The sequence below is a fragment of the Magnolia sinica genome, chromosome 6, assembly GCF_029962835.1.
Source record: "Magnolia sinica isolate HGM2019 chromosome 6, MsV1, whole genome shotgun sequence".
Lineage (NCBI taxonomy): Eukaryota > Viridiplantae > Streptophyta > Magnoliopsida > Magnoliales > Magnoliaceae > Magnolia > Magnolia sinica.
In genome coordinates, this window is record NC_080578.1 from 77,171,321 (window position 1) to 77,190,327 (window position 19,007).

Sequence of the window (19,007 nt, forward strand, 5' to 3'; positions counted from 1 at the left end):
CAACACAATTTGTTTCAGTGAGAGTTCCCTTAGCTCCCCTTGTTCCGCCAAGGGTCGTAGCCTGCGAAATCATTTTCCCCACAGAATTAATCGATATAGCAACTCCTACCACCATCGACTTTAGTACCGACGCTATAGCTCCTTCATTTGCTAATACGATAAGACCTAGTTCTTCTACCGCCAAAGAAGCACAACCTCCAACTGATCATGCTCTTGTATGACGTATATTCATTGTCTTCCTTATATATATATATATATTCCTATATCCTTTATTTTCTAAATTTTGTTCTGACTTCTTTCCTTTGCTATATTGTAGTGAATCCTCCTTTGAGTGGCTCAGCCAGTTCTAGTTCAGTGGCTATTGTGTCTGACTTGCTGTCCTTGGAGAAAGTTCCTGCTTACAAGCTGATTCTGACGAGGAACTCCATGTCAGGAGCTGTGCACATGTTTAAAGATCCTGATCAGTGGTCGGATCTGAACATCGCTATAGAAGTGTTGGACAGTGCTGCAAAAATGTCCAAGATCAATGTCTCTCCTCTACGTGATTCTCTTGTAAGATTCCATGATTTAGTAGCTATTTTGAAATCCGTGGAGAATGTGGTCATTGCCCCAGAAATTTTGGAATATGGGAGACAGCTAACTTCCTCCAAGGAGAAAATTTCTCGCATTGCTTCTGTCATTTCTAAACATGATCAAGAACGACAATCTCTTCAGGAGCGATTGAAGATCTCCAATGATAAAGGGTAGCTATCTAAGGTCAAAACAATCTTTTAAAGGAACGAATTTCTCAATTGGAGATGAAGGATCGAGAAGAAGAACTGAATATAAATAAGATCCAAGAAGAGATACAAGCCAACATTTGCTCAGTTGATTTTGAAAAGTCCGAGATGACCAGGAGTGAAGAGATCATTGCTTCCTTAGAGAAGAAGTTGGCTGCCATTCCTGACCATACACAGATTATTCTTGAGGCTAAATCAAAGCACATCACAGCTCAAATTTAATTAAAAGAGGATCTACAAAGGTATTTAGTAGCATTAGGCATGTCGAAAGATTTGTAAAAAGAAACTCGTTCGTTTTTTTTTTTTTGGTCATATGTAATTTCTTCTTGATCTTCAAGATATATGAATGAATTGCAGCATTTTGAGATGACTACTTTTAAATTTTACAATCATAATCTGTTCTAATCATATATTTACACAACGCTTAATAAAATATTATACCTTAACACAGTATGTAATTCTAGTTTTATCATGATTGTTAATATGGTGTTTCCTATGTGATATTTATTTTAATAGGCAGAACTAAATTTCAGTTTAGTTAGTCTTGCATACAGTTTAAGCTCTTGAGTAGTGGAGCAACCACAGTTTTTTAGACTCATGAGTAGTTGGAGTCAGGTCTCACGTGAATGGTCTCTGTAACTCTTTAGAGTCCACTGGACTTATCACGGCCGGGGAGTTCATAAACCGCGATCTATCAGAGGGGCCCAATGAAGCTATTGGGGCCATGAACTCGGTAGGATTTATGCACAGGGTTGGCCGTAGTAACTCTCTAGAGTTCACGGGGTGGACAAGGCTACCTTAGGGTGCCAAATCCAAGGCCTCCAGTCCATTAATGAGGGGGGTAATTTGTTTCAGAGACCCTGTCCCCATGAGTTACTACTGAAATCAAGCCAGGAGTCTGCAGGGTCTTATGCATGGTTGGCCTATCTATGGACAATGGCCATAGAGTGCACACTGCAGCCCGCTTTTTCTTCGTCTGCAAGTTGGACCTATTCACGGGAGGGCATTTTCTCTCACCTTCCACCATGACGCTGTTGGAAGCTATACAGACGGCATTGGTCTTACGCGTGATTAGCCCCCTACTACACTTGGTCATTTATGACTTTTGGTAGTGACTGGCTTCATCCGCTGCTCGCATGGGTCTAAGCGTGTGATGGCCTATATGGGCTTTTTAGGGCCACTGGCTTTTCACTACTGCCTGCATAGTTTTAAATACTTTATCAAGAGTAATAGATGCATGGTTGACCTTTTAGGCTTATTCCATTGTCGTCATAAATGATAGATCACCATCGCTGTCATGAAACTTGTATAGTTTTGACGAATCGATAAATAATATATTCTGCTATGTCGATGACAACTTTTGCGATAGTGTCTTGAGCATCAATTTTGGCGGTAATCATAACTGCTGATGCTTGAAAATGTTTCAGCATTTGCCTTTTATTCATTCGTATACGGAAGAATACATGGTGCTGCCTTTTGAGGCTGTTTCATCAGTTTAACTTACTCTTGCCCCCTTTTGATATAGAATGATTGTATTGATATTCTTCTGGATCAAAACTTCATCCGTCTTCAATGACGATACTTTTTGATGAATCGAGCATTGGCTGGTGTGCTAATGCCCCGTCCATCTTGATCCACTACTCTGTATGCCCCATTGGAGTACACTTCGGTTATGTATGGCCCATCCCATTTGGGCTCAAATTTGCCCGGTCCTGCGGGTGACCACTATTGGTCTTTTCAACATCAGCACCATGTCACCTTTCTTGAAAGAGCGATGCTTGACTTTCTTGTCGAAGGCAGTGGAGATTCTTGCTTGATAAAATTGCAATCGCTGTTGAGCTGCCAATCACTTTTCATCTAGCATAGCCAATTCTGCTAGCCTTATTCTTGCATTTCATCATCTGTAATTGACTGATGCACTACTACTCTGAGTGATGCGACTTGTGTTTCAATCGGGATGACGGCCTCCACGCCATAAACCAATGAATATGGTGTAGCTTTCGTTGCCGTTTGGTGAGTAGTCCTGTAAGCCCACAATGCTTCTTGCAACTTTTCGTCCCAGTCGTGCTTATTTCCATCGTTTTCTTCAGTATTTTTACGATCGTTTTGTTGAATGCCTTTGCCAGTCCATTGGTCGGCGGATAGTAAGGTGTCGAGAATGAGTGGTGAATACTGAATTTCTGACATAATTTTTCCATACCCGTATTCTTGAAAGGAGTACCATTATTGGTGATGATTCTCTTCGGGATATCGTGATGATATATTATTGCATGTCGGATGAAATTGACAGCATCCTTTTCTTTGACATTTCGCAATGCAATCGTTTCCGTCCATTTGGAGAAATAATCTGTTGCTGCCAATATATATTGCTTTCCTTTGGATGAAGGTGGATTTATAGGACCAATAACATCGAGTCCCCAGGCAGTAAAAGGCCAAGAAGCGACTGTCTGATAAAGATCTTCGGGGGTATATGTATGACATCCCCATGGATCTGACATTCGTGGCATCGTTTCGCATACTCTATAGCATCCTTGAACATTGTGGGCCAATAATATCCCATTCGATGCACTCGATGGAATAGATTTCAGCCGGCTTGATGTGCTTTGCATTCTCCGGAATGAGCTTCTTGCAACATTTGACTTGCTTCCTGTGTATCTAGACAATGCAACATCATTCCATTGTAAGACCTTCTGTATAATACTTCGCTACACATGATGAATTTTTTTGATATCTGCTTGATTTGCTGTCTTTGCGCTGAATCTTCTGGCAGAATATCATATTTGAGGTAATCTACAAAAGGCTGGCGCCAATCGTGTGTTGTCACCTCCAGACACGATATAGGGAGTGCTTCAACAACTTCACCGATAATCTCTGATGATGACAAGAACCTTCTTTCTTCTATTGTTACCTGAGGAGGACTCCGATTCAGACAGGATAAAGCCGTTGCCAGGCTAGCTAAAGCGTCTGCCCTTGCATTTTTACATCGCGGCACATGCTTGATTTCGACGTGATAGAATTGCTCTAGCAATTGCTGTGCTTTCTGACAATTTGGCAAGAGTTATTGCTTTCTTATTTCGAACTCAGTCATCAGTTGATTTATAATCAACTTGGAATCCCCAAAAATCTGCAGCGTTTTTATTTTCATTTCCTGGGTTATCTCCATCCCGATGATGAGAGCCTTATATTCAACTTCATTATTTGTGCATGCAGTACCCAATGTGAAAGAATAAGGCAATAAGTCGCCCTGAGGAGTAATAAATATCACTCCGGCACCTTTTCCTGACGCTCGAGAAGCGCCATCGAAGTACATTTGCCACGGGTTTGGCGATTCAATCATCATAACCTGTTTGTCGGGAAAGTCGTCACTAACAGTCTCACCGTCTGCTATGGGATGGGCTGCCAAGAAGTCTGCCACTACTTGCCCCTTAATTGCTTTCGCTGGCTCGTAAGTGATCGTATATTTTGAAAGTAACAACGTCCATTTGACCAATCTTCCTGATAACATCGGCCTTGTCATTAAGAACTTTGTAGGATCTGCTCGCGAGATTAAAATTATATCGTGGGAGGCAATAATGTCTCAGTTTCTGTACTGCAAATATTAGTGCCAAGCATACTTTCTCGATCGGAGAATAATTGCATTCTGCGCCTATTAGAGTTCGGCTCAAATAATAGAGCGCTATTTCTTTCCCGTGTTCATTCACTTGTGCCAATAAGGCCCTTAACGAATTTTCAGCTACAGATATATATAAATTAAGTGGTTTACCCTTCATAGGAGCTGTTAATACTGGAGGTTGTTTCAACAGTTCTTTTATTGAATCGAACGCATTCTGACAAGACTTTTCCCACACAAACTTCGTTCCTTTCTTCATTAGATGAGAAATTGGCTAGCACCTTCCTGCCAAGTTTGGGATAAAACGAGGAATGTATGCCAATTTTCCTTGTAGGCTTTTCAATTCTTTTAACGTTTTCGGAGGTGGCATATCTTGGATGGCCTTGACTTTCCCCGGATCGATCTCGATCCCCCTGTGCCTAATGACGAAGCTGAGGAATTTTCCTGACGATACTCCAAAGGCGCATTTAGCCGGATTCATCTTCAGCTGCTTCTTTCTGAGTCGGCGGAAAACTGAAGTCAGATGTTCACGATGTTCTTCATGGTCATTCGATCTGACTACCAAATCGTCCACATAACATTCAACATGTTTATGCATCATGTCCTGAAAGATATTCTGCATTGCTCTCTGATATTTCGTGTCGGCATTCTTGAGACCGAACGACATAACTTTGCAGCAATAAATTCCCAATGAAGTTCTGAATGCAGCGGCTTCTTCGTCTTCAGGAGCCATTCTTATTTGGTTATAGCCGGCGTAGCCATCCATGAAGGACATGACAACATATTTCGTTGTACTGTCGATTAACAACTCGGTTATCGGTAATTGGAAATCATCTTTCGGGCAAGCCTCATTTAGATCCTTGAAATCAACACATACCCTGATCTGTCCGCTTTTCTTCTTTACGGGGACGACATTTGATATCCATTTAGGGTATTTGACCTCTCTAATGAACTCGACTTTTATCAGTTTATTTATTTCTTCTTCTATCAGAGGAATTAGGTCCGGATGGAATCGCCTTTGCGCTTGCTTAATTGGCCTCTTGTCTTTAGAAATATTCAGCCGATGCATTGCTACCGATGGTTCCAGGCACAACATTTCTGCATATGTCCGAGCAAATACATTCTTGTTTTCTTTCAAAAGTTTGACATATAGATCGGCTTCTTGTTCGAGGAGGCTGATGCTTATGAATGTATTCCGTGGCTCTTCTTCCGTTCCCAGATTTATTTCTCGCAAAATGTCAATTGTTGGTTGCCCCCCATATTTCGTCTGCTTCGGAGCTGTCTCAGGATGTTTGATTATTTCAAAATCTGTTCTTTTGCGGGGTCAACTGTAACCATATTCACCGAAGACTCTGCCCCCAATCCTCGAAATTTCTCTCGCTTTTTCTGATTGACCCTGATTGGAATTTGAATTCCTTTCCCATAATTTAGGCTGGTCGGTTCTTCATAATCAAAACCCATGTTTTTCATGATTTTTCTGCTAGCTAGACTGTACCTCTTGAGATCTTCGGATGTCAATTTTCCATAACTTGTGTTATTATCAGCCCTTTCTTCTGTTTTTACTTCCGAAGGGCCATAAAATTCAATCGGTTCTGGGTACTTCGTGCTGGACTTGACATGAAATCTCTTCGGAACAGCCGGAAACGGTTTATTCCTCTTAGCGTACGGTAGCGGCACTGTCTAGTTTGACTGTAAGATTTCCAGCTGTTCGGGTGATAATAATGTTAATGGAGGCTGTCCTGGTTGTCTCAAATGCTTTGGTACGAAGTAAAATTTCTTTCTTGCTTTCGTTGTCTTGGACGAGTTTGTCTTTGCAGTTTCTTTTCTTATCACCTTCGTATGAGCATTTCTTGGGGCTTCATTTTCATCATTCTCCTTCTCTTCCTTTCTGACGAATCCATCATAGTAACTAGCATCAGTGAAGAAGGCTTCGGCTTTTGTATACGGCCTCACATCGGATATTACTTTGTGTTGTACCCCGTCCTTGCAATATTTGAAACACTGGTGAAGGGTGGATGGTATAATGCCATACTGATGCATCCATGGTCTTACCAAGAGGAGGTTATATGTCATCACTGCATTGATAACATGGTAGACAACATTTGTAGTTAACTCTCCTATTTCCAGTGTTACCGTAATTTTACCAAGCGCATGTTGCCCATCTTGGTTAAAGCCCTATATCATCATTCCACTAGGGCGTAAATTAGAGCGATGGTATCCTAATTCATTCAGCATTGTTAACGGTAACAGATTCACCGCAGACCCGTTATCCAACATTATTCGCTTGACCTGTTTATCGCGAATATGACCTACGATCATCAACGGTCTATTGTGCTCTGTATTGCAGGTTAAATCATCGTCAGAGAAGGAAACTACCGGCATGCAATCCTCCTGCTCCTTGCGCTCTACATTTTCCATTTCTATAAGTAACGCTTCTTTGACTGCACGGTCAGACAGGGCCTGAATCGGGCTTTGCCGGAAATCTTCCGATAATCTTAACGCATCGTAAATGCTTAATCAAGCCCGTATACCTTTCAGATGACTTATCACATCATAAGTCACTTTTCCTGTTTCGTTCTTCTCTTCTTTCTTATCATTGCCAAAATAATTCTTGGTAACCTCTGCTTTTGCTGCTTCAGCTTTCTGTCTCGGGGGACTCGTTACCCTTTTTCTTGATCGTAATGTGATTACTGCAGCTTTGCCTATAATCTTACGATGCTCTTTTCCTGCTCTTTCATGAGTACCTTCTCGGGTAGTTAATACATTCACCGTCGCTTTTGCATCTCTCTCCTTTTCTTTTCCAATTATTATCTTGCCTCTGTTTATCATTCTTTGTATTATGGATTTTAGTGTAAAACAATTTTCTGTTAGGTGTCCTATCAAACGATGATAGCGACAAAAGTCTCTCTCTTGTTTTTGCTACTTCCTCAGGGCGTTTGGATGGAGGTAATTCTATCGTACCAGCTTTCATCAATTGATTCATCATAGGGACTACATCTTCATTTTCGAATGCAAACCCCTCATGAGAGTTAAGCGACCTGGGCCTTTTATCACCGAATCTTTCTCTAGGACGATTTGACTCTTCTTTCCTTTTGGTCTTCTTTCCTCTTATTTCCCTTGTGTCATGACTTTTCTTTTCATGATCGACTACATTTGTAATCAACCTATTGGGTCCCTTTCTAGCCATTTCATGGTGAAATGCTGGCATTTTCCTGGTCATCAATTCCAAAGTGTGAGCTTTTGTGGCTAAATCACGGAAAGTTTTGATATTGGCACTGGTAAGACCGAATGTGATTCCTGTCTCCATAGAGTTCAAGCACATCTTCACCTGCTCTTTCTCTTCCGGTAATTGTCTACAAGAAGCTCCTAATGTCTTCCACTTGTCTATGAATTTCTCTACGGGCTCCCCTTCTCTCTGTCGTACTGAGGCTAATTCTGTGATATTGACGTCACGCTCTGACGAAAAGAAGTTTGACATGAAGGCATCTTGCATCTGTTCCCAAGTCTGCATTGATCCTGGTGCTAAACTGGAGTACCATCGAAATGCCTTCCCTGTCAGAGAAGACCTGAATAGCCGAAGGCAATATTGTTGCACGGTAGAGAAGTTTCCCATGCTGGTGATGAAATGCATTAGATGTTTTTCTGGCGATCTGTCTTCGTTAAACTTCTGAAAATCAGGATGCTTGAAATTAGCTGGAAAAGGAACATCTTCTACCTCTCTCAGATACGGCGTTCAGTATCTGAATTGGCTAACATTCTTGTGTTCTCTTTCTGTTCTGACGGCCTCTTCGACTACCTACCGTACTTCCTCTTAAGTTATTGCTTTTGCTATGGGAGCGGACTCGAGTGATCTTGTCCTTGGCGGTGGGAGCTTTCAGGCTGCTGCTCTCGTTCGTTCATGGTACCCATCATTAGGGGAGCCATCATTTGAGCTACATTGTGCGCGAGAGTTGCTAAGGCTTCTCGGAGATTTCTGCATTCTTCCATCAGCGTTCTCTTTGCTTGTGCTATCTCAGTCATACGATCCGATCCTCTGTAGTCGGCATGGGTCCTTGACTTGTTCCGGCCATACATACGGCAGCCTCTCCATTCCCTGATGAAGCTGTCGTTGGAGTAGAGTGGGAATATATTGACGCAATGGGGCTTACAAAAAGGGGAGTTTCATTTAATTTTCCTGTACTTCTACAACAGTTGGTCGATTGAGGTGATGCGGGAGTTGGTGAGCTTGTTAGCGGTGACTTACCTTTCTGTCCCTTTGTCCACTGAATCCCTACAGCAGGTAGGGCTGGGAAATCGTGCGATGTCAGCGAAGGAATGGTTTTCCCTGGGTGTATTGCCGGAGGAGCGAGGTCGGGGTTCTTTCTGGCTGCGTTTCTTGTTACTAGCCCCTTGACTCTTTGTAGAGATGAGTTCGCCCAGGTGATCACTACATTTCGAGCCTCGTTCTTCGAGATGCTAAGACAATCCAGTCGTTATCACTTTCTTATGCTGGTGGCAAAGCAGATATAACTCCGGCCATAGCTTGGGGTTTGTCATTCTTGCTTGCGGTAGGCTGGACTTTATGATATGTAGACTGATTTGTCGCATACTCTATCACAAACCCGGTCGCCGTGAAGTAGATATTCGTCTTCTTTGTTGCGCTTGCCATTGATCGTAATTTGAAGTTTTGTCTGATATCCTTCAGATAAGAATATAGGATTGCAATTAGTGTTTGAATGATAAAATATTCTATCTTAGAGATGAAGGGGAGGATGTTCCCGTTGAGAGTCGCCATTTTGGCATCGGTAAGACGCCAAACTTTACGATAAAAGTTCTCGAAACTATCTCCATGTCAATCTTAAATAAGACAAATCCCCAGCAGAGTCGCCATTTTGTTTCGACAAGAAACAAATGCATTTGGTTTGGAGGATTATCTTATTCAATTATGACAGAGAGAAAATAGAAAGAGAACGATCATCATATTTATTTATTCTGAGTACATTTACATCCTTTGATTTCCCTTGATTCTAAGATAGAATATCCCAAAATACAAGTGTTGAAAGAGTTTGAATATCAAATCCGGCAACATTTCGGCTTGCGTTTTGTTCATCTCATTGAGAGGAATGTTGTGCGGATATGATCATCATATATCTCCTTCTTGAGCTCATATCCCTATATGGAAGAAAGATCTGATCCTATCCGACGATTTTTGCAGCATTTCGACTTCTTGAGATTCACTACCACACAACAACAGGGTGTTGCGCGGCCCAACACAACATCTCCTCTTTCTTCTTCATTCTTTCTCTTCTTGATACCTTCAGATTTTTCTTCTTTTCTACTGCTCTGGTCTTCTCTCGAATCTTCAATGTGTCCAAATGAGAGGGGGAGTGGGGTATTTATAGACCTCCACACGTGCGAACCCTCGATCTTTGTGCCATGGGGCCCACCTTTCATCAGATTCCCACTGTCCGAATTATCTTGACCATACCCATGTTGTGCAAGGGCGCGCAACCCTTACACACCTTTGTGCGGTCCGGCGCAACCAACATGGTTTGTGCGGGTCTGCGCAAACACTATGAATTTCTTTCTTTTCTTTATTTTCTCTACATTTTTCCCATGTGTCTTCCTTTCCTTTTGATTCATCCTTGATCCTTCATTTTTATGCCTCAACACTCACCCAGTCCTAAGCTTAGATAAAGGAGGAGAGTTACGTTAGGTTGGCAACTAGCATCAAACCTATGCCATAACTTTCAATATGAATTTGAAAAATATGACATTCCAAACTCATGCTAAGTCATTCCTTGTAAGTAACACACTACATTGGAACTTGGATGCAATGAGAAATGAGCAAGGATTGGCCAGGGGCATCCCTTGGAACAATGCGTTGCAGCTACGCCCGGTTGCTGTGAGAAGTAGGCAAGGGCTCCCATGCTATTTTGGATGCGTGCGTGTAAAGAAGCTAGTCTAGGAGAATAGGATTTGTATTGCCACATGGCTTGTGTTTACGAGACCAAGTGGTAAGAGGCCAAAACTAAAGAAATTGATGGATGTAAACTTTGGTATCTAGGAAAGAGAATAATTGAAATGGGATGGGGATAGTAGTAGATAAAGATTTAATGGTTAAAGTTATTGATGTTAAGAGCGTAAACTTGTGTTAGGAGAGGAGATAATTAATGTATTAGTGCATATGCACCATAGGTAATGTTAGAGGATAGAGTCAATTGATGATTCTGGGAGGATATGGATGGACTAATGCAATAACTTTCAAATAGATAGATGATATCTGGAGGAGGATACTTAAATGATTATGAGGGAAAAGAAAGTAGAGGATATGAGAGGGTGCATGGAGGATGCGGTTTTGGGAGAAGAAATGAGATGGGGGAAGCTATCATTGATTTCACTATGGCATAAAATCTAGTTATAGCATACACATACTTTAAAAAGAGAGATGAACATTTACTAACTTTTAAAATTGGATCACATACAAGCTAAAATAGATTTCTTTCCACTAAGGAAGACAAAATGATCAATATGTACGGACTGGAAGGTTATACTAGGAGAGAGTTTGATTGCGCAACATAGGTTAATGGGTATGGATGTTTACATTAAGAGATGGAAGAAAGTGAATTAAGTTAATAGGCGTCCAAAAACTAGGTGGTGGAATTTAAAAGGAGAGAATGATGTTATTCACAAATAAATTGATGGAAGATCAAATGGAGTATCGAGGAAGAAGTATATGTTATGTGGATTCAGATGGTTGAGTGCATTAGGAATGTGACAAAAGATGTTTTAGGAGTATCTAGAGGGAAAAACCAATCTTATAAGGAAACTTGCTAGTGAAATGAAGATAATGTAGGGGCATTTTCACACCGGGCTCTAGTGGTGTGGCTTGTGGGATGCAGGGGCACACTTGAGGCGGGCCCACGAGGGGGGTTCGGCTGAGGACCTAACCCATAGGATGTGGGGCCTGGGCTATGAGATAAAGGGATTTATTTACCACGCTCGAGCTTTTAGAGCAAGTGGTCAATTGTCCTACATCAGAAGATGTACAGAAAGCTATTAAGGATAAACATGTGTTTAAAAGCCTGACAAGGGACTAGAAACAATGAACATCTTAAACAATTTAGAAATGCTAAAATGATTTTTGAGAAAGTAGTAATGGGATTGGGGACGAGAAGGTGATAAAGAAGTTTTCAAACTTGCAAAAATGAGAGAGGAAGAGTAGGAACCTAGATCATTTTAGACGCATTAAAAGCGATCACAGTTCAATAGAGGTATTAATCAAGGAGAATGGGATCAATGAGGTGTGGAGAAGCTATTTTCAGAATTTATTAAAAGACAATCACTCTGAGAGTATAAGGATAGGAATTATAAACTCAAATTATGTCGGAGTCCATAGTACTTTCGTAGGACTAGGATATACTAACTACTGTGGGATGAAACTTATGAGACATACTATGAAACTTGGGAAAGAGTGAAGTAAAGATTAAGGCATGAGATGAATGTATCAAAAAATCAGTTTGGTTTCATGGGAGGGAGGTTTGCCACTGAATATATTTACCTACTTAGACAATGATGGACAAATATAGAGAGAGGAGGAAGGATCTCCACACAATCTTTATTAACTTTGAGAAAGGTTATAATAGGGTCCCTAGAGGGTTAATTTGGTGGGTGTTGGGAAAGGAGTTTCAAGAGGATATACTGACATGATTAAGGATATGTATGAAGGAGCAATAATAAATGTGAAGACCAATTGTGGAGAGACAAGTGAGTTCCCAATTACTGTACCCTTACATCAGGGGGTGGCATTGAGCTAGTACCTTTTTGTATTGGTTATGGAAGAGTTGACGAGGCATTTGTATGAAGAGATCTCATGTTGCATGTTATTTGCAAATGACTAGTTTTCATTGATAAGATGGTGGGGTGCTTCAGAATACGGAGGATTATAAATTTTGGTAACAATAGGAGTATGAACAAGGAATTAGTTAACATTTTTAACCAAAAAGTTTCCCAAAATGACTACTAACGATATCTTGGGTCGATAATTCATGAGAGTGGAGAGATTGAGAAGGATTTTGCCCATGGGCATCAAGCATGATGGAAGAAAGACAGATGTGCCTCTAGAGTTTTATGTGATTTTTGTGTGCCACTCAAACTAAAAGGGAAATTTATATGATAGCCATAACACCAACCATGCTTTATGGGATAGAATGTTGGGTAGTTAAGGAACAACGTGTTCATAGAGTGCAGCTGAAATGAGGATGTTGAGATGGATGAGTAGAAATACAAGCAAGGATAGAATTAGAAATGAATGTGTTTGAGGGAACTTAGGAGTAACACTAATGCATAATAAGATGAGGGAAAGTAGACTTGGATGGTTGGTCATGTGCAACAAAGACTAAGGCCCCGTTTGTTAAATATGAAATCTAAAGCCCGAATCTGAAATCTGAAGCTTGAAACTGAAATCTGAATATGAAGCCTAAATCTGAAGTTGAAAAACTTGTTTGATAACTGTTGTTGAAGTCTGAAAATTAAGTACTGAATTTGAAACAACCTATTTGTCAACAAACGTCTGGAATATCTGAAATCTATTAATTTGACACATTTGCCCATATGTCCTGTTTGGGGATGTTTTACATTACGAAGAAATTATTTTTTATTAAATGAAAATAAAATCATTAAGTTAACATCCATTTAATTTAAATAAACTAAAGTCATTAATAGAAAATTAAAATATCATTATCCCTAAAAAACAGAGCAAAAAATAAAAACTAAAAAAAATCAATGATTTGCATGTATAAGTATGACGACAATTTCTTCTCGTATATTAGACATAATAGTTTATTCAAAGTCTCTAAATACTCCTTCCACTTCAGGCGTATCATTCTTTGATTCGATATGCATCTCCAAAAGAACATTTTCATTATTGTATTGTTGGAAGATTGGATCAGAAATGGATTCTTCTCTGATGTAGTTGTGTTGTGTCATACATGCAATAACTATGTATCTTTGCTTCTTAAAGACAACCGTCAATAAATATTTTTTCTTTTCTCGAAATCACTCCGTTTTGCCATCTCATTTTAAGGCATGGGCCTAAAAATGAAGTAGATCTTGATCTCTGGTGGACCACACCATAAGAAATGGTGAGACAATGGTGCCCACCTTGGGTGGATTCGGATTGGCGCAGATTAGGTACTACCCCACCGGGATGCAGATTTTCAGCTAAAGGTTCTAGTTCTAGGATGCAAGGTGGGGCCCACTGTGATGTTTGTGGGATATCTACCCCGTCCATCTGTTTTGTGAGATCATTTTAGAACCTTCCACCAAAAAATAGGTGGATCAAAAACTCAAGTGGGTCACACGAGGAAACAGTTGAAATTCAATTATCACCATTGAAATATTCATTTGGCCACAAAAGTTTTGTATCAGGTTAAGTTTTTGTGTTTTCACTTCATCCCAATGGGAATTACCTTGTAAACAGTTTGGATGGCCTATAAACATCAAGGTTGAGCCCAGAAAGGTTTCAATGACAATAATTTCTTTCCCCAATATTTCCTCTTGTGTATCACATTTGAGTTTTGGATCCACCTCATTTTTGGTGGAATGTCCTAAAATGAGTTTACAAAACAGATGGGCGGGATGAATTTCTCACAAACATCACAGTAGGCCCCACCTTGCATCCCATCATCGAAACTTCCTACAAAAGGCCTTCGCAATAAATTCTCGTCCTCCACCAGGACATGGCTAGATATGGAAGGTCATGTCAGGGTCTTCATAGGGCCTACCGTGATCTATATCTTTAATCCATTCCATCCATTTATTTTTACAAATCATTTTAGACAACCAGCCCATAAAGGAGATATATCAAAAGCTTACATGTACCACACCACATGAAGTAGTGGGCATTGAACTCTTATCGTCTAAAAATTCCTACGGCCCATCATGATGTTTATTTTCTATCTAACCTGTTTATAAGGTCAGCCCATCATGATGTTTATTTTCCATCCAACCTATTTATAAGGTCATATAGAGCTGTATGAAGGAAAAATAAATAAATATCAGCTTGATCCAAAACATCTATGGCCCCTAGAAATTTTTAACAATAGCCTTTAAATCTCTACTGCTTCATGTGGTGTGATTCACTTGAGCCTTAGATGTGTCTCATTTTTGGTATCATGGCTTAAAATGATCTTTCAAAATATATGAACGGTGTGGATATATATATATATATATCACAGTAAGTCCCATAGAGCCCCTGATTGGATCATTCATCTTTAGCTAGGGTGGATCCTGAGTTACTCAGTATGCATTTATCGTATTGAGTAAACTCAGTTGGGCTCACCGTGAATGCGTGTGGTTTATCCACACCTTACATCTGTTTTTCTAGATCATTTTATGGGTTGAACCCAAAATTGAAGCATATCTGAAGCTTAAGTGGACCATAGTGTATTAATTTCCACTGTTGAAACCTTCCTATGGCCCACAATGATATTTATTTGTCATCCAACCTATTCATAAAATCACATAGACATGGATAAACGGAAAACACAAATATCAGTAGGATCTAAAACTTCCGTACCTCTAATAATTTTTCAATGGTAGACATTCAATTCATGCTGTTTCCTGTGGTGTGTCCACTTGAGATTTGGATATGCTTCATTTTTTGGCTCAAGACTTAAAATTATTTGTTAAAATGGATGGACAAAGTGGATAAAATACATGAATAATAGTGGGCCCCGCAGAGTTTTCTCAGTTCACAATCCACTCCATACGATGGACTGCTTCTTGGCACTCGCAGTAGCGTGGTGGATCCAGATAGGGATGGAAGCGGATTGCGTAGTGAGTAACTCACTACGCTTAGCCAATGTTCAAAATATTAGTATCGCGTTATGTATCGCACCCTTGGGATACAGATACGTATCAGTTATCGCATGGGATATATCGGTTGTATCGCGTAATGTATCGCTGCTGTTGGAAACATGGGGAAACATTGGAAATTGGTTGAATTTTTCAACAAATTTTAGTGATTGTTAAAAAAGACATCAATACACTTACAAATAAAAACATTACAAAAAACAAGTGCACATAATAGGTTTTCTTTGTATGGGGTCCTAATCTATGCATTATTGCGTTGTCTAATTGAATTGATGTAAGTATATTCAAAGTCTATTCAAATAATTTATAAATGTAAGAAGACGTGTGGAAACACAAGCAATACATTCAAAAGCAAAAGAAGAATTACTAGATTAGGTTACATACATGTTCGATTTTGATTTTGATTTTTTTTAAAATTTCCACAACTCAGTCCTTCTCCTCCAAATCTTGAAATCGAAGTTCCCAATCCATGATTTTTCATGTCATGCAAAACATGAAAAATCATAGATTTGTAATAATTTGACATTGATTTAACATGATTTATATATAAAAGAAGGATCGAAAATAAAAAAATGCTCACCGGATCAAACATGTGTGATATATCCCACCAGTGTGTTTCGTATCGCCCTAGGTGGGATACAAGATATATCGTGGGATATATTGGCCGATATCGTCGATATTTAAAACACTGCGCTTAGTTTATTGAGTAAACTTTGTGAGGTCCACCATGATTTATGTATTTTATCTGCTTCGTCCATCCATTTTCACAGATAATTTTAGGGCTTGAGCCCAAAAATGAAGCATATAAAATGTCCAAATGGACCACACCACAAGAAACAGTTGAATTGAACTTCTACCGTTGAAAATTTCTTAGGGGCCATAGAAGTTTTGGATCAAGCTTATATTTGTTTTTTCTGTTCATCCATGTCTTTATGATACTATGAATAGGTTGGATGACAAATAAACATCATTGTGGGGCCTATCAAGTTTTTAACGGTGGAAATCATTATCACCACCGTTTCTTGTTGTATAATCCACTTGATCTTTGGATATGCTTCAAATTTGGGCTCAACCCCTTAAATTATATGGAAAAACGGATGGACGGCTTGGATGACCCACATACATTCAAGGTGGGCCCAACTGAGTTTACTCAGTACGATAAGGGCGTACTGAGTAACATAGTACGCAATCCGATTTCGATACGGATTGCCTATCGACGCTACCACATCGAGGTTGCTATTGAATAGTGCTGTGTGGCCCACCACAATGTACGTGTTTTATCCATACCGTCTATCCATTTTTTCATATCATTTTAGGGAATGATAAAAAAGAAGAAGAGGAAGATCCAAATTTCATGTGGATCAGACCATAGGAAATAGTGGTGATTGAATGCCCACTATTAAAAGCGTATTGGGGACCGAAAAAAGTTCCGGATGAACCTAATATTTGTATTTTCCCTTCATTCATGTGTGTGTGACATAATCAACAAGTTAGATGGTAAAAAACCATTACAATGGGCCTAGGAAGTTTTTAATGGTGTGTGCTCAATCACCACCATTTTCTTGTGACGTGGTCCACATGAGATTTGGATCCGTCTCATTTTTATGCTAGTGCATTAAAATGATCGGGAAAAATATATGAATGATGTGGATAAAACACATATTATGATGGGGCACATGGAGCATTGTTTGCTAGCCTCCTCATTGCTGGCAGTGTGAGTGGGCAATTCACATGGGATCCACCGATGCCATGTCCAGGGCTGGAGACTGATGGCCTTGTCAATGGTTGTGTGGGGCCTACCGTGATGTATATATTTTATCCACATTGTTCATCCACTTTTCTATATCATTTTGTGGCATAAGACAAAAAAAGAGGTAGATATAACGCTCAAGTGGGCAACACTGCAGGAAATAGTGGAAATTGGGCACCTACCGTTGAAAACTTCTTAGGGGCACAAAAGACCTTGATCAAGCTGATATTTGTGTTTTCCCTTCTTCATCAAGGTACGTGTGACCTTATAAAGAGGTTACATGGGAAATAAATGTGACATTAGACCCTAGGAAGGTTTCAACAATAGTTATTCAATTTCCGTTGGTTTCTATGGTGTGGTCCACTTAACCTTTATATGTGCCTCATTTTTGGGCTCATGCTTTAAAATGATCTAAAAAGGTTGATGAATGGTATGGATCTAACACATAAATCATGGTGGAGCCTAAAGAAGTTCCACATGTTAAAAGTTAGGTTATATATTACACAATCCATCCCGAAGAGAAAAAAAAATCTCCATAGCAACTTTGAGGAAGGGTAATTTAGGAAGCAATTTTTTATTTTTATTATTTTTTAAATATAAGAATTCATGGAGTGCATTCTGTATTCCCCATTAAGCCAGGCCTCTGTTGCAGAAAAAATTCAATAGAAAATCACGTAGTGCTTTCTGAATTATGCGTTAACAAACAACTCTTAACCTGGAGTATTTTCTCAATTCCGTATTAAGTAATAATTTTCAGAGTTAACAAATAGGCCCTAAGAGTTATGCTGGTTAGGAGTGAGTTGGTACAAGTGAAAGGGTCTAAAAGGGCAAGGGGAAGGCCTAAAAGGATGTCAGTGAAGGTCGTAAGAAAAGACTTGATGACCTATGGTCTAAATGAAGTTATGGCCCTTGATAGAGGGGAATGGCGGAAAAGGATTTGTGTAGCCAACCCCTGTTAGTTGGGATGAGGCTTACATGATGATGATGATTATGAAGGTTATCTTAATAGTACATGTAGAGAGAGAGAGAGAGAGAGAGAGAGAGAGAGAGAGAGAGAGAGAGAGAGATGACTTTAGTCTCTCTTTTCACTCCTTCCCCAAAACTTCCTTTCTTCTCCCTTTTTTATTTTCTACATGGTATCACAAAACCCTTAACCATTCCTTTCATTTGTTCTCTCTTCCTTATGTCTTCTCTTCTCTTTCTTGCCTTTCTTTTTATGTGCAACCATGCCACCCTTCCGCCAAAGCCGGACGCATCAGCATGACTAACCAGCCTAGCTGGAGCCACCCCTGAGCTCAGCTAGATCAGCTCAACCCACTAGTGAGTAGTGCTTGTTTAGCCGGTTTCTCTAGGAAGCACAACTAGCATTGTTGGCCTCTTAAGGAGGGTCTTTACTCTCCTTCCTTCTTTTAGATTTGTTGTTTGTCGAAGCTTCTCAAGCCTATTTACACTACTTGTAGATATACATAGTCTACATTTGCGTATGTGGTATCTCCCTTGAGTTGTGTAAATGTGAGACAATATTTGGATGGGTGAACGAAAAGACAAGTGTGATTGTGGGGTTCAAACGTCAAGATCATAATCATGGATTAGTAATCCTGTCGGTTAAACTCGATGGGAAGAACTACTTGGCATGGTCGAATCCGCCAAAATGTTTATTGGCGGTCGACAATTGGGTTATGTAACCAGCAAAAATGAGCAAAAGGTAGATGACCCATACCATGATGACTGGGAAAGTGAGAATCTGATCGTGATGTCATGGTTGCTCCATTCTATGCTAGCCAGGTTCATTGGTTTGAGATCCAGTCCATTCATTAGAGTGGTGTGACTTTGTAAATGCTCTTTGCTAAGAATAAGTAAGAACCAGTTGATGTATGGCTCGGATCCCCCCCCCCATTCGGGAACGGTTAGGAAAAATATCTAGAAAATCTAGAAAAATGTAATATTCCAAATATGTATTCATTTTTTTTTTTTTTTCTCGTTTTGAACATGTTTATGGTAGCGTAACGGTCCA

General features: G+C 39.9%; 1 protein-coding gene across 5 annotated transcripts in view; it reads left to right on the forward strand.

Annotated features, from left to right (window-relative positions):
- Window positions 1-19,007, forward strand: part of LOC131248894 (SAGA-associated factor 29 homolog A-like) — a 104,744-nt gene that overhangs the window by 8,687 nt on the left and 77,050 nt on the right. The gene's annotated exons all lie outside the window — the stretch shown is intronic.